Below are 22,781 nucleotides of genomic sequence, written 5' to 3'. Positions count from 1 at the left end.
CTCCTAGAGGGATATCAATATTTTTGCAGGTCAACAATCTCGTGAAGAGAGTTTAAATTCATTTTTTTTTCGTGGATTATCATCACTCCCGTTGTCCCGAATATTTTGGCACACGCTAAAAGTTCAGGTAATGATTTTCAATATTAGAGTTACCAACAAAATCAAAAACAATATACTTTTGTTAATTGTTTTTGTATAAAAGAGTTACCACAAACCAAACAATAGCACCGTGAGTTGCTTATCAATCTTTTTGATGACCAATTTATAGAGTTACCGAAGATAGGAAAAAGAAGTGAAACGATCCTTTATAGCGCGCTTGGATATCTAGAAATAGAAATCAGGAGCACAAGTCAGAAACAAAAACATTTTGCTTCATAAAAAATTAAATTTTTTCTTTTAGAAGTCATTCTGAAATGTGTACCCAAACTAACTTCTGACTTTTTACTTCCAGAAATCAAAAAGCAACTCTTGATGTGTTTCCAAACAGCCTATTAATGAATTTTTTTTTAATAGGAAAAATAAAGAAAAAAAAGAACTCCATATGGTCCCCTATTGAAATCGCCACACAGGGTAGGGATGAGCCAAACTGGTGGCATAGACCAAACCATTTGGTTTACATTTTCTTTTACCTTACAGGTACGATTAACAAAACTAAAAGATATCGAATGAAAATTAGGGATTAGGTATCTGATATCTTGATACAAACTATGTGTTCGTTGATTCCCCGGGATATTTTATCTCTTTATCTTATCAATAACTTCGACAGCACCAGCTTCAATTATAATCCGATCCATCTTTAATTTCTTCGCAACTCTTTAGGCCTCTTTGCTTTTCTGCTGAAAAGAAAATCAAGTTCTTCGACTTTGCATATATGAAATGATGAAAAGAACCTCTACTTAAAAACCCATTCCCCCAATTTCCATTTTAGGATTTTAAGCACCATCAATGTTAATCTTCAACGAGTTTTTCGGTGGGGCCATCCAGTGGGAAGGTGTTGATTAATTTGGAGTTATTGCAGAAATTGGATTGATGATATATAGGTATTTTAAAGATATTCAACATCATGGATTTATCTCTTGAAATTATTGTAATTGGTTCTTCTTGATTATTTCCATGTATAATTCAATTTCGATTTTTCCAGATGTACCATAAACAACTACAATCAAAGGCAAGTTCTCCACTTTTGATGCTTGATCTTGGTAAGGTTCAGTTGCAACCAGAATTTGACCCACTGTATAAAAGTAAAATCTTGGAATTGATCACTTATGGTGTTTATAAATTTCCACACTTTTGTCAACTTTTTACAGGTAACTAAATCATGCATAAATGATTCTGACTCCAATTTACATTTAGGAGAAATATATTTCAAATAGTGGATTCTATATATAGGATTTCATTCGCTAGTAGTGCACCTTTTAGATCCTTCCATACAAAGATTTGAATCCTTGCAGGGACCTTAAGTCTCTAAACTGCATTCCATAAGTCAGAGTTAGAGTCATCCCCCCTCACACTTAGGGTGAACTAAGAAGACTTTGTAGTAAACACTCTCTCTTTAATTGGAGTCCAAATTCTTTTGTCAGCTAGGAGGGATTTTTTCAATCATCTCTTTTGAAGATTGATCAAAAAAAAAGTTATAATTTTGTTGTATCCCATGATCTTGTGTCCTGATTAATTAGGTCACTCGATTTTAAGTTCTTGTTAGGGATTGAGTTTGCTTTTGGAGTTGCTCCTTTCCCTGGTATCCAATTATCATACCATGGGTCTATGAAATTTCCTTCCCCCACTGCCCATGAGATAAATGGTTCGATTTTGTTCATTGTATTATGTAGACATTTCCATACCCATGAAGCTTTATCAGGACATACAGAATTCAAGATATCATAGTTTGCATAGTATTTTGATTGTAGAACTTGTGCTAGAAGAGATGTTGGATTTTCGATTAATTTCCAAACACTTCTAGCCATCAAGGATAAATTATTTATCTCACTTATCCTAAATCCTAGTTCACCCTCTTTCTTTGTTTTGCAGATACTTTCCCAAGCAATGATATGCAATTTTCTCTTTTTTGAGTTCAAATCCTCTCCCCACCAGTATCTTCTGAGGTGAGAGTCAATGTCGTTTCACATACTTTTAGGAATTAGGAAAGTAGTCATTTGGTAAAGTGACATATCTTGGCCTATATGCTTTACCAGTGTAGACCTACCAGCCGGGATAGAAATTGAGTTAGCCAATTATTCACCCTTTTCTCCACTGCAATCAACAGAGAGAGATGAGTTTGGGTCTTAGATTTTAGGATAGCAACATGTGTTCCCAAATATTTCTCTCATAGATTAAGAGAAGTAATGTTTAGAATTTTGGCTAACATTTTCTTATGCCATAAATGGACTTTTGAACTTAAAAAAATCCTGACTTATTGAAATTAATCTCTTGACCACTTGCATTACAATATTTTTGTAGGTAATTTCTGATAGCATAAAAATCAGGGATAGTTTCCTTAGTTAAGAGAAGGATGTCATCTAAAAATAAAATATGACTAATTGAAGGACCAGACTTAGCAATTTTATGCCATGTACCAGGTTAGTATCTTCCAGATGTTTTATGTATGAAGTAAAGGCTTCACCACGTATTATATATAGATAAGGGGACATAGGGTCCCCTTGTCTTAAGCCTTTTTCTGGTTTAAAATTTCCAATAGGACTTCCAATTAGAAAAATATAGTATGAGACTGTACTTATGCAGTTCATAATTAGTCTAATTCATTTTGGGTTGAACTCTAATTTTGTCATTGTTTTAGCTAAAAATAACCATTCCAGTCTATCATATATGCCTTGGACATGTCCATCTTAATGGGTGCACTTACAATTCTTCTTAAAATTTATTTTTTTATAGAATCTATAAGCTTATATTCTAAGATACATTATCAGAGATTTGGCTCTTAGTAATAAAGGAACTTTGATTAGGTCAAATCACTTTGTCCGTCAAAGGATTCATCCTATTAGAAAGAGTCTTGGATATCACTTTATAGACAAAATTGCATAAACAGATAGGTCTAAGTTGATCTGTAGATTCAGCCATAGGGTTCTTTGGTATCAAAGTTAAGTTAGTGTGGTTGAATTGAGTAAGTAGATGTTCAGTCTCAAAGAACTGTTTGACCATTTGAGTTACAACATCCCAATAAGACGGGTAAAAAAAACCAGTGAAGCCATCTGACCCTGGTTCTTTTTACCCCATTTGGAAAGAATCCACTCTAGTCTCATCATTGGATATTGGTGTTTCCAGGATGTCATTATCTAGACTAGACGATTTTGTTTTGAAAATATCTACTTCCACATCCTGGTCGCTAGGATCAGAAGTTTTTTATGGTTGATTGAAGTATGAGATGAATTCATCTCTAATGACTTCTCTTGTAGTCAACCAGTTACCGCTTCTGGCTTTTGACCAGGATATATTATTCATTTTCCTTCTAAATAAAGTGCATTTATGGAAATAAGGCATGTTCTTATACCCTTCATTTAGCCATAATTCCGAGACTTATCTTTTCACAATATTTCTTCTAGAGAATACAAGTGTGACAACTTATGATTTAGGTCAACAATCTTCGTTGTATCCCCTGGATTGTTTGTTTGAACCAAATGAATTTCAGATTTAGTATCCTAAAGAGAGACATTTGTGTTTCCAAAAGAAATTTTATTCCATAATCTCAATTTGATTTTAGCATGATTCAACTTTTATTTGAGTTGAAAGGATTTTGATCCCCTAACTTGTAGTGACCAGGCTTTTTCTATGACTTTTTTGCAGGAATTATCCTTAGTTCACATTGACATAAAATGGCATGGTTTATGCAAGTTGTCAGCCCCAGCGCTGAAAGAGACTAGAATGGAAGCATTATCTGAGATTATTCTAGGGAATTCATATTTGAAAAATAATTTAAAAAAATCACATCTGAAATTGAGAATCACAAACCGAATGCACAAATGTAACTCAGAGACTGTTCAAAGTCTTCCCATAGCGTGGTTGTGATTGTGGAGTCTAGGTGTTGTTTGTGGACTTTTCTCGAAGTTATTGTTCGTGTTCAAAGTATGTTGACATCTTGAAGTTCAATGTAATCGGTGCTACCTTATAAAAATAATTAGGTAGGAATCGATATTACCTAATAAGAATAATCAGGTAGGATCGATTACACCAATCACTAGGATCGGTCACACAAGTTACCAGGACAAGTTACATCAGTTACCAGGATCGGTTACATCAGTTACCAGGACCGGCTACACCAATTATCTATAAAAAATAATCCGGTAGAGACCAATACTACCTTATAAAAATAATTAGGTAGGATCTGTTACCTCTCTATATGGTATCTACTTATGATCGGTCACACCAGTCACTAGGATCGGTTACACCAGTTACAAGGATCGATTGCACAAGCTCTTGTGATGGTCACACCAATTACTAGGATCGGTCACACCAATTACAAATATCGATCATACTGTCTTAGGTGATTACTTAGGGTCGGTTACACTAATTAATTAAAAGTAGTCATACGAAATTATAAGTCAGGCACTGTGATTAGTGATACCAAGATACATAACAAAATTATGATCGGTTCTACTAACTCACACATATTGGTAATCCAAAGATATGCAATGAATAACGAATCCATAAACCTTATGAACTAACCGAGTACAATTGGCAATGCATCATTGGCGTCTCCTCCGTTATCTATAAAGAATGCATAAACCTTATGAACTAATCGAGTATAAACGCATTTCAAGTGATCTTTTTCCCATGTACTATATACCGTTATTCTTCTGTATGCGTGAATTCAACATTTCCCTTTGTAAGTTATTTCGTTCAGAATTTTAACTCTTTAAATTTATGTTTTTTTTAATCAGTTAAAGAAAAAAATATTCATTGAGAAAAAGGTATTTAAAAGGGGTACCTCAACCCAATAAATACAAATACGACCCACATAATACAAAAGTGTCCGAGTTCAGAATCGATCACCCAAAAAAATTAATTTAAAAAAAAAAAAAAACAAGAATCAAGTGAAGGTAAGAAAAACCTATGTATCCAACTCAAACCGGGCGATAGAAACTCGAGTCTCAAAGCAATGTTGGTCCTTGAATCTGCCCAAAATAAGCTTGAATTTAAATATCTATGTTGATACCTTCCAAATTTCTCTTTTGAGATTGAAAACTCTAGAGTTCCTTTCTTTCCATAAGCATCAATCATATTTTCTATCCATCATCCACAATCTAGAGTCTAACAACCCTTCTTCTTGAACACTCACAACTTCTAGTAACGAGTTTTTGGAAACAACCTCCCTCATTATTTCCCGAGCATATCTACTCCGAGACATGAAATTCCATTTGGTCCCAAAATCTCATATAACCTAGCCACCACTTAGCCCTTTTGTTCTTGGAGCTTCAATTGCCAATGGAAAACTATTGCTTTTTACTATTGTCAATTTCTTATGGGGAAAATCACCCCAGTTGCTGCCAAAATATATAATTAAGAAAGCCAATAGGAAAAGCATCACGAAACTGATTACAACCCGCTCAAAAATCCGCTTACGCTGCCTTTTCCGGTCACGCCAAATCCGCTCACGCTCGCGCCGAATCGCCTCAAGCCGCTGTTGTTCTTTGCCGCAAATACATGGATCGCTAATGCTTCCACAGTCGTGGCAAAAAACTGTGTTACACCTGTAATAAAAATTTTAATTAGGTACCATAAATGCCCTATTCTGAGATGGATTTTCAAGCTTGGTTCCATATTTTAGCTAAATCAAAAACTAACAAGACGTTAAAAAACCGGCTGAAGATGACATGCGATTGTAGAATGTAAATACCTGCATCTAATCTTGTTACAACCCCCCCTGCGCTCAACGTAATGGTTGCAAGATGGGCACCGTCTCCATCTCTTCTCTTTAACAATCTCCACGAACAATGAATCATCTTTTCTGTCGACGTCGATTACAATCTCGCCGCTGCTACTACACTGATGTTTCTCTTTCCATGGAACCATGCAGTGGAAACAGAAAAGCTTTTTGCAACTAGGACAGCTTGATTCTGTAATCTTACCCGAGCTATAATTTCCAACACATTCATTCAAAACCAATTCGGAACAATTTGGATAAGGGCAGTAAGATCTTCCATAGGCCACCCCACCTTTTGATGCATCTAAAAGTACTACTGATTCGCAAAGAGCACGACACCACTTTTCGAAAACACTTTGAGGGAGAATTGACTGGTACGATGAAGTATCCAACATGACTTTACAGTTGAGTTTAGGGCATGTTATCTCTGAGATGTTGCCGTCAATCACCCGTGCTTCGATATACTTAGCGACACAATTAGTGCAATAAGGATGCTGCCAGCATCCATTGAATTTCCTTTCCAATGGAAGTTTTCCAAAAATATACCGCATGTGAAAAAACAATTGTCATTGTTACTTGCCGAACTGCTAGAAGCGGGGATATTAGAGTTTTCATCTTGTATTTTTTCCATTCTTCAATATGGTAGCAACTAGCAGGTGGAAGTTATGTTTCTAGGGGCTGTGTTTATCATCAAATAAGCACAATTGTGGAAGTTCTGTTTTTAGGGTTTCCATGACACGAAGACAATTCCGTATTAAACTAAAATACTACAAGGCATATCTGAAATCACTCGAAGTCTCCAAATAAATCAAAATTGTAGTATAGATTATGTACCTTTGCGTGAATGATACGCTTTGCCCTATTGAGCTCTTGTTGCAATCTCGAGCAGTATCTGCAAATATGTTGCCGACGTCCGAAGGATATCATTAGAACTATTTACAAGGGGTGAAAAATGAGAGAACTTGTCCGATCCATTATACCTACTGAAGTTTTGTAACGATTTCCTATCCCATGCACGGAGCTAAGATTGAAGGTAAGAAGCCTAAGAAGGTGAAAAAAAAAACAACAACGAAGTGTAAGGAAAAAATCTTAAGAACATCTTGATTGCTTTTGAAATGGTTTCAGGTTTGAAAGTGAATTTCAAGAAAAGTGCTCTGGTAGCTATTGGAAATGCACAATTTGCTAATTCTTGTGCCTTAATTTTGGATGTCCAGTAATGCAATTTCCCCTAAACTATTTAGGAATTCCTTTTGACAGCAAATCCAAGTCAGTTGCAGTTTGGGAGGTAATTCTGCAGAAATTCCAAAAAAGGTTGTCAAATTGGCAAAGAAGATACTTGTCTAAAGGAGGTAGACTAATGCTTATTAAGCATGTACTCTGTAGTCTTCCAATTTACCATCTCTCACTTTTTCAAATTCCTGCTTCCGTGGAAGAACAAATGGACAGGACCATGAGAAGTTTCCTTTGGGGTAATGGAAAAAGGAGAGGTTGGGTAGGATGGAAAAGTGTTTCCTTATCGAAGCAAAGAGGTGGAGTTGGAGTAAAAAAACTAAGGCTCATTAATAGAGCTTTGCATGCTAAATGGATTTGGAGATACAACACTGAAAGAAGGGCCTTATGGAGGTCAATTATACATCAGAAGTTTGGTGGTACTGTCAATGTTATCTTTCCAACTAAGACTAAAAATCCTGTGGGAAAAAGTTTGTGGTCTGGAATTCTAAAATCTAAAAACATCATTCAGCAGCTTTCCACAATGCATGTTCAAAGTGGCAACAGATGTTTTTATGGAATGATATATGGATTGGAGATCATACACTTGCTGGCCTTTATCCTTCTCTTTACAGGTTATCCAGGAAAAAACATGTTTCAATTAGAGATATGATACAAGATACTGAAAATGGCCCTGCCTGGGATTTCAGTTTCACTAGGAACCTCAAAGAAGATGAAGTACATATGGTTGCTGCTTTACTGGGTCAAATTAAGGCTCTTATTTTGACAGATTCTGGGGATGACTACCTGTCTTGGAATCCTGGTAACAGTTTCTCTGTTAAATCTAGCTATGAAGCTATTGAGGTTGCAGGTTTCATCATATTTCCACATAAGAGTTTATGGAATCCTAGAGTTCCACAAAAGGTTTTATTCTTCACTTGGAATTTATGCTATAATGCAGCTCCTACTCTTGACTCTTTGCATAACTCTATTGTCATTAATGGGTGTATTTGTGGAGGATGTCAAGTCAACTATTTGGGAATGGAATAAAAAAAAGGGAATTCTTGGAGAAATAAACTTTGGAGCATGATTCCTTTCGCCACTTGGTGGGTAATTTGGAATGAAAGAAATGACAGATTATTTCAGGGAAGATATAAACAATTCAATCAGCTTTTGGATGAAGTAAAATGCTTGCTCTACAATTGGTCTTTGGGCACCAAGATTTTTGAGAACATCACTATTAACAATCTGCTTTCCAACTGGAATGGAGTGTTGGATATCACTTAGATTATGTCTTCAATCTGAAGTTTTTGACATTATGTTATATCTTTTTAAGTTTAGCTTAAGGCTAGTTTTGCTTTCTCTTGGGTATTATGGTTACGTTATAGCCACTACTGTAATTTGGCCGCAAGTTTCTTTTTTTCTTTTTTCTCGGTATATAGATTATTATTAATTCAATTAGTAAGTACATAGTACAAACCCACCATAGTACCCAAGGAAATGCTTCTCACACTGGATTGTAAGAAGCCCAAACATAACATATGCCACAACATTGAAAACCCACATACAAACCCGTGACCCAGAAATTTGAAACCCAGTCCGAGCCACAGGTGGAAAAGATTATCCCCAATAGCAACCCTAACTTTACTTCTGTTGCGCCACCGCCGCCTGGTACCTTGCTCCAAAATCACTCATCTTTCACAGCCAAAACACCAACAAGAAACCCGTCGCTACTGCTTTCATCAAATAAACAGGTACCTTGATGATGAAATCAGTGATTTCAAGAGAGTATTGATTAAGAGATGAGAAAAATATGTATGGACTAGCAAGAACACCACTAAAGAGCACCCCATTAACGCCTGCAAGATGAATCCATATCTTCTATTTTCTTGATTGAAGCTGCAAGACTTCTTCACCATAATCTGCACCACCATCTTCATACCTCACAACGATCAACCAGCATTGAAACCGCTCTAAAAGGGTTAGGATAGATTTATACAAGGTTTTGACTGAATATGATAATGAAACGAAGGCAAACAAAGATGAAAAAGAAAAACACAGCACCCTTAAATTGAGGATGAAAAGAAATCCCATAAAAACCTAGATCTAAAGATACAACTTTAAAATCTAAGATTAGAACCCCAAATCATCAAAGTAATATTAGAACCCCAAATCAAAGAGTATAAATTAATGAACAGACTAATACCTGCTCAGATCTGATCTTAAAGACCAAATCTGAGCAGAGAAGCTTTTCAATGGTTGAGGTTTTGTCTTAGGAGAAGGAATACTATAGGGGAGAGGAAAGAAGGAAGAGAGAAAAAAAAAAAAAAAAAAAAAAAAAAAAAAAAAAAAAGGCCCCAAATTTCTTTGTAGCCACTGTTGTACTACATGGTTTCCACTTCTTTGTGGTAACTATGTTTCTTTTTACTCCATTTAGCCTTTTTGATTAAAAAAGAAAAGTGCAAGGAAAAAGTATTGGTGGATTTCAGGTTTATATGCGAGTACACATATGAAACATTTAAGAGCTTGTTGGCAGTTGGCTCCTCCCCGGCTCCCCTGCTACGAGGTCGACAGCAGAAACATGAGGTGTTGACTCGTCCTGCATTTGGTCTGTTAACCCGTACCTATATAATATTCACCCTTGACCTAACCGTGATTTATATTCAGATTTCAGAAAACATGATTTTCTGGGCACCGATTATAATTGCGCCTGGCTTTGGATCGGTGCCTGCCATTGTGCGATGTGGCGGAAAGTTAAAGTTAAAAGCTAAATTTAGCTTTGGTTTTTTGGATGCTGTTAGCAGCGGATAACTGGTTATATATGCTTTATCAATGATGATCAGTACTAGGAAATTACATTAACAGGAACTTGCAATATTGAAATAGAAAGACAATAACAAACTTCTAACACTCATCCGCAGAAATTAAATTCCAAGCCAACAAGATCGACCATTTCAAGTTGGTTGGGTATAAATACCTCAACCGTGAATTCCTTGTGTAATCATATGATCATATGGAATCAAGCCAATTTCCCCCAAAATAATATAAATCATTATACCACACATAAAAAGCGTCAATAGACACACGGCACATACAAGAACAAACAGAAAAATCAGCTCCCAGGTACGAGTTGGTTGGCAATTACATCGAGTGCTGCTAAACCAAATGCTGCCACAGTCGTGGCAAAAAACTGTTCTGCACCTGCGTTTAAAAATTGTAAGTAGCATAAGTTAATTTCCTGTTCCGAGTTGGATCTTAAAGCTTGGTTAACAAGTTAGCTAAATCAAGAAATAACAATACGTTAGAAAAAAAACGTCTGAAGAGGACATATATGAATACCTGCATGTAATCATCTTACAACCCTCGTAGCGCTCAACGTAATGCTTGCAAGTCGGGCACCGTCTCCATCGCTTCTTTTTAACAATCTTCATGAACAATGAATCATCTTTACGGTTGATGTCGATTACGATCTCACCATTACTACTGCACTGATGTTTCTCTTTCCAAGGAACCATGCAACGGAAACAGAAAGGCTTTTTGCAACTAGGACAGTTTGATTCTGTAATCTTGCTTGAACTAGAATATCCAACACATTCATTCAAAACCAATTCGGAACAATTTCGATAAGGGCAGTAACATCTTCCATAGGCTACCCCACCTCTTGAAGCATCCAAAGATACTGCTGATTCACAGAGAGCACGACACCACTTTTCGAAAACACTTTTGGGGAGAACTGATTGGTACGATGAAGCATCCAACATGGCATTACACTTGACTTCAGGGCATGTTACCTTCGAGATGTTGTGGTTAATCACCTGTGTTTCAATATACTTAGCGACACAATTAGTACAATAAGGATGCCAGCATCCCTTGAATTTACTTTCTAATGGGAGTTCTGTAAAACATATATTGCATGTGAAAAATCTACTGCAACTGTTACTTGCTGAACTTGTTAGAAGCGGTTCTTCCATATGGTAGCAGGTGGAAGTTAAGCTTTTAGGGGCTAATCGTTGTCACCGAATAAGCGTATATATTTCATATTTATAATGAAACAAAATTACTTGGCATCGGAGTTATGTTTTTTATGGGATTCTGTTGAGATTATTAATCCCACATTGTCTGGGCATCTAAGATCCTGCGGTTTATAATCTCTTAGGGTCTCTCCGCTCATTGCCAATTGGTTGTGAGTTGGATGCCCATATCACAGCCAAGCCCTGTATGAGACGTGAGACCTAGTAAGATCCAAGAAGACAGGGCAACCATACAGCGGTCCATATAAGTGTGCAGCTACTCCACTTGTTTCCAATTGGTTTTGAGTTGGATGCTCGTATTCTAACATGGTATCAGAGCAGACTATTTGTGTCGAGTCATTTGACCGCACCTTTACACCGCATCACCCGATTTAATTGTCCACGTGTTAGACCCAACGAGGCTACACGTGAGGGGGCGTGTTGAGATTATTAGTCCCACATTGTCTGGGCAGCTAAGATCCTGCGGTTTATAATCTCTTAGGGCCTCTCCGTTCATTGCCAATTGGTTGTAAGTTGGATGCCCGTATCACAGCCAAGTCCTGTATGAGACGTGAGACCCAGTAAGACCCAAGAAGGCAGGGCAACCATACAGCAGTCCATAGGAGTGTGGAACTACTCCACTTATTGCCAATTGGTTTTGAGTTGGATGCCCGTATTCTAACAGATTCATAAATTCTAATCCCACAAAATCACCATTTCCTTGTTCCCTTCGAGTTCCCGGTGAGAGTTTTCTTGTCAAGTAATTGTTTTAATCTATTTCTAAGTAAAGTAGTAATTACCATTGGGTACTATATTTATGGGCCTGTTTAATGACAGGTCCATCCACTAAACCCGTATTGACTGGTGATCTTCTATTTAAGAAAAGGTTTAAATTTTGAACTCAAAATTAGGTCAACTCCGCTGAAGGACTTGCAAGATATTTTTTAAATGGCTGAATCGCCCTCACATGTATAAAGATAGTGTAACCATTTTTCTTCATTCTCTCGATTTCTGATTCAGAGAAGAGCAAAGATCTTTTGAGGTCTATATGGTCTAGTGATTTCAATTTCATATTTATCAGTAGGTTGATTTCTTTACTGATGATATAGTTGAGGTTTTTCTTCTGATTTTGATCTTCTCAAGGTTATTTAAATTTAGGGTTTCTTTGTTTTTTTCGAAAGTTCAAATAAAATGTACTTTAAACCCATAAAATATCAATCCTATAAGTATCGGAAAACAATAACACTAAAAAACCCGACCCTCGTAGTAATAGGGTTCATCCATTTTGGCCCTTTCTTTTGGTTTTTTCTTTTTAGTGTGTTTAACAGTTTTGTTGTTGTAACTAAAATTAAATATTTCTAGGATTAGTACCCAAAACATTAGTTTGGATAAAAATAGAAAAATCCCACAACTTTTTGTGATGTGACTCCTAGAGGGATATCAATATTTTTTGCAGGTCAACAATCTCGTGAAGAGAGTTTAAATTCATTTTTTTTTCGTGGATTATCATCACTCCCGTTGTCCCGAATATTTTGGCACACGCTAAAAGTTCAGGTAATGATTTTCAATATTAGAGTTACCAACAAAATCAAAAACAATATACTTTTGTTAATTGTTTTTGTATAAAAGAGTTACCACAAACCAAACAATAGCACCGTGAGTTGCTTATCAATCTTTTTGATGACCAATTTATAGAGTTACCGAAGATAGGAAAAAGAAGTGAAACGATCCTTTATAGCGCGCTTGGATATCTAGAAATAGAAATCAGGAGCACAAGTCAGAAACAAAAACATTTTGCTTCATAAAAAATTAAATTTTTTTCTTTTAGAAGTCATTCTGAAATTGTGTACCCAAACTAACTTCTGACTTTTTTACTTCCAGAAATCAAAAAGCAACTTCTTGATGTGTTTCCAAACAGCCTATTAATGAATTTTTTTTTTAATAGGAAAAATAAAGAAAAAAAGAACTCCATATGGTCCCCTATTGAAATCGCCACACAGGGTAGGGATGAGCCAAACTGGTGGCATAGACCAAACCATTTGGTTTACATTTTCTTTTACCTTACAGGTACGATTAACAAAACTAAAAGATATCGAATGAAAATTAGGGATTAGGTATCTGATATCTTGATACAAACTATGTGTTCGTTGATTCCCCGGGATATTTTATCTCTTTATCTTATCAATAACTTCGACAGCACCAGCTTCAATTATAATCCGATCCATCTTTAATTTCTTCGCAACTCTTTAGGCCTCTTTGCTTTTCTGCTGAAAAGAAAATCAAGTTCTTCGACTTTGCATATATGAAATGATGAAAAGAACCTCTACTTAAAAACCCATTCCCCCAATTTCCATTTTAGGATTTTAAGCACCATCAATGTTAATCTTCAACGAGTTTTTCGGTGGGGCCATCCAGTGGGAAGGTGTTGATTAATTTGGAGTTATTGCAGAAATTGGATTGATGATATATAGGTATTTTAAAGATATTCAACATCATGGATTTATCTCTTGAAATTATTGTAATTGGTTCTTCTTGATTATTTCCATGTATAATTCAATTTCGATTTTTCCAGATGTACCATATAACAACTACAATCAAAGGCAAGTTCTCCACTTTTGATGCTTGATCTTGGTAAGGTTCAGTTGCAACCAGAATTTGACCCACTGTATAAAAGTAAAATCTTGGAATTGATCACTTATGGTGTTTATAAATTTCCACACTTTTGTCAACTTTTTACAGGTAACTAAATCATGCATAAATGATTCTGACTCCAATTTACATTTAGGAGAAATATATTTCAAATATGTGGATTCTATATATAGGATTTCATTCGCTAGTAGTGCACCTTTTAGATCCTTCCATACAAAGATTTGAATCCTTGCAGGGACCTTAAGTCTCTAAACTGCATTCCATAAGTCAGAGTTAGAGTCATCCCCCCTCACACTTAGGGTGAACTAAGAAGACTTTGTAGTAAACACTCTCTCTTTAATTGGAGTCCAAATTCTTTTGTCAGCTAGGAGGGATTTTTTCAATCATCTCTTTTGAAGATTGATCAAAAAAAAAGTTATAATTTTGTTGTATCCCATGATCTTGTGTCCTGATTAATTAGGTCACTCGATTTTAAGTTCTTGTTAGGGATTGAGTTTGCTTTTGGAGTTGCTCCTTTCCCTGGTATCCAATTATCATACCATGGGTCTATGAAATTTCCTTCCCCCACTGCCCATGAGATAATGGTTCGATTTTGTTCATTGTATTATGTAGACATTTCCATACCCATGAAGCTTTATCAGGACATACAGAATTCAAGATATCATAGTTTGCATAGTATTTTGATTGTAGAACTTGTGCTAGAAGAGATGTTGGATTTTCGATTAATTTCCAAACACTTCTAGCCATCAAGGATAAATTATTTATCTCACTTATCCTAAATCCTAGTTCACCCTCTTTCTTTGTTTTGCAGATACTTTCCCAAGCAATGATATGCAATTTTCTCTTTTTGAGTTCAAATCCTCTCCCCACCAGTATCTTCTGAGGTGAGAGTCAATGTCGTTTCACATACTTTTAGGAATTAGGAAAGTAGTCATTTGGTAAAGTGACATATCTTGGCCTATATGCTTTACCAGTGTAGACCTACCAGCCGGGATAGAAATTGAGTTAGCCAATTATTCACCCTTTTCTCCACTGCAATCAACAGAGAGAGATGAGTTTGGGTCTTAGATTTTAGGATAGCAACATGTGTTCCCAAATATTTCTCTCATAGATTAAGAGAAGTAATGTTTAGAATTTTGGCTAACATTTTCTTATGCCATAAATGGACTTTTGAACTTAAAAAAATCCTGACTTATTGAAATTAATCTCTTGACCACTTGCATTACAATTTTTGTAGGTAATTTCTGATAGCATAAAAATCAGGGATAGTTTCCTTAGTTAAGAGAAGGATGTCATCTAAAAATAAAATATGACTAATTGAAGGACCAGACTTAGCAATTTTATGCCATGTACCAGGTTAGTATCTTCCAGATGTTTTATGTATGAAGTAAAGGCTTCACCACGTATTATATATAGATAAGGGGACATAGGGTCCCCTTGTCTTAAGCCTTTTTCTGGTTTAAAATTTCCAATAGGACTTCCAATTAGAAAAATATAGTATGAGACTGTACTTATGCAGTTCATAATTAGTCTAATTCATTTTGGGTTGAACTCTAATTTTGTCATTGTTTTAGCTAAAAAAACCATTCCAGTCTATCATATATGCCTTGGACATGTCCATCTTAATGGGTGCACTTACAATTCTTCTTAAAATTTATTTTTTTATAGAATCTATAAGCTTATATTCTAAGATACATTATCAGAGATTTGGCTCTTAGTAAAGGAACTTTGATTAGGTCAAATCACTTTGTCCGTCAAAGGATTCATCCTATTAGAAAGAGTCTTGGATATCACTTTATAGACAAAATTGCATAAACAGATAGGTCTAAGTTGATCTGTAGATTCAGCCATAGGGTTCTTTGGTATCAAAGTTAAGTTAGTGTGGTTGAATTGAGTAAGTAGATGTTCAGTCTCAAAGAACTGTTTGACCATTTGAGTTACAACATCCCAATAAGACGGGTAAAAAAACCAGTGAAGCCATCTGACCTGGTTCTTTTTACCCCATTTGGAAAGAATCCACTCTAGTCTCATCATTGGATATTGGTGTTTCCAGGATGTCATTATCTAGACTAGACGATTTTGTTTTGAAAATATCTACTTCCACATCCTGGTCGCTAGGATCAGAAGTTTTTTATGGTTGATTGAAGTATGAGATGAATTCATCTCTAATGACTTCTCTTGTAGTCAACCAGTTACCGCTTCTGGCTTTTGACCAGGATATATTATTCATTTTCCTTCTAAATAAAGTGCATTTATGGAAATAAGGCATGTTCTTATACCCTTCATTTAGCCATAATTCCGAGACTTATCTTTTCACAATATTTCTTCTAGAGAATACAAGTGTGACAACTTATGATTTAGGTCAACAATCTTCGTTGTATCCCCTGGATTGTTTGTTTGAACCAAATGAATTTCAGATTTAGTATCCTAAGAGAGACATTTGTGTTTCCAAAAGAAATTTTATTCCATAATCTCAATTGATTTTAGCATGATTCAACTTTTATTTGAGTTGAAAGGATTTGATCCCCTAACTTGTAGTGACCAGGCTTTTTCTATGACTTTTTTGCAGGAATTATCCTTAGTTCACATTGACATAAAATGGCATGGTTTATGCAAGTTGTCAGCCCCAGCGCTGAAAGAGACTAGAATGGAAGCATTATCTGAGATTATTCTAGGGAATTCATATTTGAAAAATAATTTAAAAAAATCACATCTGAAATTGAGAATCACAAACCGAATGCACAAATGTAACTCAGAGACTGTTCAAAGTCTTCCCATAGCGTGGTTGTGATTGTGGAGTCTAGGTGTTGTTTGTGGACTTTTCTCGAAGTTATTGTTCGTGTTCAAAGTATGTTGACATCTTGAAGTTCAATGTAATCGGTGCTACCTTATAAAAATAATTAGGTAGGAATCGATATTACCTAATAAGAATAATCAGGTAGGATCGATTACAACCAATCACTAGGATCGGTCACACAAGTTACCAGGACAAGTTACATCAGTTACCAGGATCGGTTACATCAGTTACCAGGACCGGCTACACCAATTATCTTATAAAAAATAATCCGGTAGAGACCAATACTACCTTATAAAAATAATTAGGTAGGATCTGTTACCTCTCTATATGGTATCTACTTATGATCGGTCACACCAGTCACTAGGATCGGTTACACCAGTTACAAGGATCGATTGCACAAGCTCTTGTGATGGTCACACCAATTACTAGGATCGGTCACACCAATTACAAATATCGATCATACTGTCTTAGGTGATTACTTAGGGTCGGTTACACTAATTAATTAAAAGTAGTCATACGAAATTATAAGTCAGGCACTGTGATTAGTGATACCAAGATACATAACAAAATTATGATCGGTTCTACTAACTCACACATATTGGTAATCCAAAGATATGCAATGAATAACGAATCCATAAACCTTATGAACTAACCGAGTACAATTGGCAATGCATCATCTTGGCGTCTCCTCCGTTATCTATAAAGAATGCATAAACCTTATGAACTAATCGAGTATAAACGCATTTCAAGTGATCTTTTTCCCATGTACTATATACCGTTATTCTTCTGTATGCGTGAATTCAACATTTCCCTTTGTAAGTTATTTCGTTCAGAATTTTAACTCTTTAAATTTATGTTTTTTTTAATCAGTTAAAGAAAAAAATATTCATTGAGAAAAAGGTATTTAAAAGGGGTACCTCAACCCAATAAATACAAATACGACCCACATAATACAAAAGTGTCCGAGTTCAGAATCGATCACCCAAAAAAATTAATTTAAAAAAAAAAAAAACAAGAATCAAGTGAAGGTAAGAAAAAACCTATGTATCCAACTCAAACCGGGCGATAGAAACTCGAGTCTCATAAGCAATGTTGGTCCTTGAATCTGCCCAAAATAAGCTTGAATTTAAATATCTATGTTGATACCTTCCAAATTTCTCTTTTGAGATTGAAAACTCTAGAGTTCCTTTCTTTCCATAAGCATCAATCATTATTTCTATCCATCATCCACAATCTAGAGTCTAACAACCCTTCTTCTTGAACACTCACAACTTCTAGTAACGAGTTTTTGGAAACAACCTCCCTCATTATTTCCCGAGCATATCTACTCCGAGACATGAAATTCCATTTGGTCCCAAAATCTCATATAACCTAGCCACCACTTAGCCCTTTTGTTCTTGGAGCTTCAATTGCCAATGGAAAACTATTGCTTTTTACTATTGTCAATTTCTTATGGGGAAAATCACCCCAGTTGCTGCCAAAATAATATAATTAAGAAAGCCAATAGGAAAAGCATCACGAAACTGATTACAACCCGCTCAAAAATCCGCTTACGCTGCCTTTTCCGGTCACGCCAAATCCGCTCACGCTCGCGCCGAATCGCCTCAAGCCGCTGTTGTTCTTTGCCGCAAATACATGGATCGCTAATGCTTCCACAGTCGTGGCAAAAAACTGTGTTACACCTGTAATAAAAATTTTAATTAGGTACCATAAATGCCCTATTCTGAGATGGATTTTCAAGCTTGGTTCCATATTTTAGCTAAATCAAAAACTAACAAGACGTTAAAAAACCGGCTGAAGATGACATGCGATTGTAGAATGTAAATACCTGCATCTAATCTTGTTACAACCCCCCCTGCGCTCAACGTAATGGTTGCAAGATGGGCACCGTCTCCATCTCTTCTCTTTAACAATCTCCACGAACAATGAATCATCTTTTCTGTCGACGTCGATTACAATCTCGCCGCTGCTACTACACTGATGTTTCTCTTTCCATGGAACCATGCAGTGGAAACAAAAGCTTTTTGCAACTAGGACAGCTTGATTCTGTAATCTTACCCGAGCTATAATTTCCAACACATTCATTCAAAACCAATTCGGAACAATTTGGATAAGGGCAGTAAGATCTTCCATAGGCCACCCCACCTTTTGATGCATCTAAAAGTACTACTGATTCGCAAAGAGCACGACACCACTTTTCGAAAACACTTTGAGGGAGAATTGACTGGTACGATGAAGTATCCAACATGACTTTACAGTTGAGTTTAGGGCATGTTATCTCTGAGATGTTGCCGTCAATCACCCGTGCTTCGATATACTTAGCGACACAATTAGTGCAATAAGGATGCTGCCAGCATCCATTGAATTTCCTTTCCAATGGAAGTTTTCCAAAACATATACCGCATGTGAAAAAACAATTGTCATTGTTACTTGCCGAACTGCTAGAAGCGGGGATATTAGAGTTTTCATCTTTTTTTTTCCATTCTTCAATATGGTAGCAACTAGCAGGTGGAAGTTATGTTTCTAGGGGCTGTGTTTATCATCAAATAAGCACAATTGTGGAAGTTCTGTTTTTAGGGTTTCCATGACACGAAGACAATTCCGTATTAAACTAAAATACTACAAGGCATATCTGAAATCACTCGAAGTCTCCAAATAAATCAAAATTGTAGTATAGATTATGTACCTTTGCGTGAATGATACGCTTTGCCCTATTGAGCTCTTGTTGCAATCTCGAGCAGTATCTGCAAATATGTTGCCGACGTCCGAAGGATATCATTAGAACTATTTACAAGGGGTGAAAAATGAGAGAACTTGTCCGATCCATTATACCTACTGAAGTTTTGTAACGATTTCCTATCCCATGCACGGAGCTAAGATTGAAGGTAAGAAGCCTAAGAAGGTGAAAAAAAAAACAACAACGAAGTGTAAGGAAAAAATCTTAAGAACATCTTGATTGCTTTTGAAATGGTTTCAGGTTTGAAAGTGAATTTCAAGAAAAGTGCTCTGGTAGCTATTGGAAATGCACAATTTGCTAATTCTTGTGCCTTAATTTTTGGATGTCCAGTAATGCAATTTCCCCTAAACTATTTAGGAATTCCTTTTGACAGCAAATCCAAGTCAGTTGCAGTTTGGGAGGTAATTCTGCAGAAATTCCAAAAAAGGTTGTCAAATTGGCAAAGAAGATACTTGTCTAAAGGAGGTAGACTAATGCTTATTAAGCATGTACTCTGTAGTCTTCCAATTTACCATCTCTCACTTTTTCAAATTCCTGCTTCCGTGGAAGAACAAATGGACAGGACCATGAGAAGTTTCCTTTGGGGTAATGGAAAAAGGAGAGGTTGGGTAGGATGGAAAAGTGTTTCCTTATCGAAGCAAAGAGGTGGAGTTGGAGTAGAAAAAACTAAGGCTCATTAATAGAGCTTTGCATGCTAAATGGATTTGGAGATACAACACTGAAAGAAGGGCCTTATGGAGGTCAATTATACATCAGAAGTTTGGTGGTACTGTCAATGTTATATTTCCAACTAAGACTAAAAATCCTGTGGGAAAAAGTTTGTGGTCTGGAATTCTAAAATCTAAAAACATCATTCAGCAGCTTTCCACAATGCATGTTCAAAGTGGCAACAGATGTTCTTTATGGAATGATATATGGATTGGAGATCATACACTTGCTGGCCTTTATCCTTCTCTTTACAGGTTATCCAGGAAAAAACATGTTTCAATTAGAGATATGATACAAGATACTGAAAATGGCCCTGCCTGGGATTTCAGTTTCACTAGGAACCTCAAAGAAGATGAAGTACATATGGTTGCTGCTTTACTAGGTCAAATTAAGGCTCTTATTTTGACAGATTCTGGGGATGACTACCTGTCTTGGAATCCTGGTAACAGTTTCTCTGTTAAATCTAGCTAAGAAGCTATTGAGGTTGCAGGTTTCATCATATTTCCACATAAGAGTTTATGGAATCCTAGAGTTCCACAAAAGGTTTTATTCTTCACTTGGAATTTATGCTATAATGCAGCTCCTACTCTTGACTCTTTGCATAACTCTATTGTCATTAATGGGTGTATTTTGTGGAGGATGTCAAGTCAACTATTTGGGAATGGAATAAAAAAAAGGGAATTCTTGGAGAAATAAACTTTGGAGCATGATTCCTTTTGCCACTTGGTGGGTAATTTGGAATGAAAGAAATGACAGATTATTGCAGGGAAGATATAAACAATTCAATCAGCTTTTAGATGAAGTAAAATGCTTGCTCTACAATTGGTCTTTGGGCACCAAGATTTTTGAGAACATCACTATTAACAATCTGCTTTCCTACTGGAATGGAGTGCTGGATATCACTTAGTTTATGTCTTCAAAATCTGAAGTTTTTGACATTATGTTTTATCTTTTTAAGTTTAGCTTAAGGCTAGTTTTGCTTTCTCTTGGGTATTATGGTTACGTTGTAGCCACTACTGTAATTTGGCCGCAAGTTTCTTTTTTTCTTTTTGCTCGGTAAATAGATTATTAATTCAACTAGTAAGTACATAGTACAAACCACCATAGTACCCAAGGAAATGCTTCTCACACTGGATTGTAAGAAACCCAAACATAACATATGCCACAACATTGAAAACCCAGATACAAACCCGTGACCCATAAATTGGAAACCCTGTCCGAGCCACAGGTGGAAAAGATTATCCCCAATAGCAAACCTAACTTTACTTCTGTTGCGCCACCGCCGCCTGGTACCTTGCTCCAAAATCACTCATCTTTCACTGCCAAAACACCAACAAGACACCCGCCGCTACTGCTTTCATCAAATAAACAAGTACCATGATGATGAATTCAGTGATTTCAAGAGAGTATTGATTAAGAGAAGAGAAAAAAATGTATGGACTAGCAAGAACACCACTAAACAGCACCCCATTAACGCCTGCAAGATGAATCCATATCCTCTCTTTTCTTGATTGAAGCTGCAAGACTTCTTCACCATAATCTGCACCACCATCTTCATACCTCACAACGATCAACCAGCATTGAAACCGCTCTAAAAGAGAGGATAGATTTATACAAGATTTTGACTGAATATGATGCTGAAACGAAGTCAACCAAAGATGAAAAAGAAAAACACAGCACCCTTAAATTGAGGATGAAAAGAAATCCCATAAAAACCCAAATAAAAACCTAGATCTAAAGATATAACTTTAAAATATAAGATTAGAACCCCAAATCATCAAAGTAATATTAGAACCCCAAATCAAAGACTATAAATTAATGAACAGACTAATACCTGCTCAGATCTGATCTTAAAAACCAAATCTGAGCAGGAAAGCTTTTCAATGGTTGGGGTTTTGTCTTAGGAGAAGGAATACTATAGGGGAGAGGAAAGAAGGAAAGAGAGAGAAAAGAAGAAAAAAAAAAAAAAGGCCCCAAATTTCTTTGTAGCCACTGTTGTACTACATGGTTTCCACTTCTTTGTGGTAACTATGGTTCTTTTTACTCCATTTAGCCTTTTTGATTAAAAAAGAAAAGTGCAAGGAAAAAGTATTGGTGGATTTCAGGTTTATATGCGAGTACACATATGAAACATTTAAGAGCTTGTTGGCAGTTGGCTCCTCCCCGGCTCCCCTGCTACGAGGTCGACAGCAGAAACATGAGGTGTTGACTCGTCCTGCATTTGGTGTGTTAACCCGTACCTATATAATATTCACCCTTGACCTAACCGTGATTTATATTCAGATTTCAGAAAACATGATTTTCTGGGCACCGATTATAATTGCGCCTGGCTTTGGATCGGTGCCTGCCATTGTGCGATGTGGCGGAAAGTTAAAGTTAAAAGCTAAATTTAGCTTTGGCTTTTTGGATGCTGTTAGCAGCGGATAACTGGTTATATATGCTTTATCAATGATGATCAGTACTAGGAAATTACATTAACAGGAACTTGCAATATTGAAATAGAAAGACAATATCAAACTTCTAACTCTCATCCGCAGAAATTAAATTCCAAGCCAACAAGATCGACCATTTCAAGTTGGTTGGGTATAAATACCTCATACGTGAATTCCTTGTGTAATCATATGATCATATGGAATCAAGCCAATTTCCCCCAAAATAATATAAATCATTATACCACACATAAAAAGCGTCAATAGACACACGGCACATACAAGAACAAACAGAAAAATCAGCTCCCAGGTACGAGTTGGTTGGCAATTACATCGAGTGCTGCTAAACCAAATGCTGCCACAGTCG

The 22,781-nt window shown here is 36.2% G+C and overlaps 1 long non-coding RNA gene across 1 annotated transcript; it reads right to left on the bottom strand.

Moving 5' to 3' along the window:
• Positions 1 to 8,959: 8,959 nt before the first annotated feature.
• LOC113285412 lies at positions 8,960 to 21,886 on the bottom strand. The gene is made up of 2 exons (XR_003328646.1): positions 21,702 to 21,886; positions 8,960 to 9,184 (listed from the first exon to the last, which is right to left on the bottom strand). It is a non-coding gene; the product is annotated as an uncharacterized LOC113285412 (long non-coding RNA).
• Between the last annotated feature and the right edge of the window lie 895 nt (positions 21,887 to 22,781).

This window comes from Papaver somniferum, chromosome 6 (assembly GCF_003573695.1).
Source record: "Papaver somniferum cultivar HN1 chromosome 6, ASM357369v1, whole genome shotgun sequence".
In the NCBI taxonomy this organism is placed as follows: domain Eukaryota; kingdom Viridiplantae; phylum Streptophyta; class Magnoliopsida; order Ranunculales; family Papaveraceae; genus Papaver; species Papaver somniferum.
The sequence above is the reverse complement of the archived record's forward strand: the minus strand, read 5'-3'. Positions and strand labels throughout refer to the sequence as shown.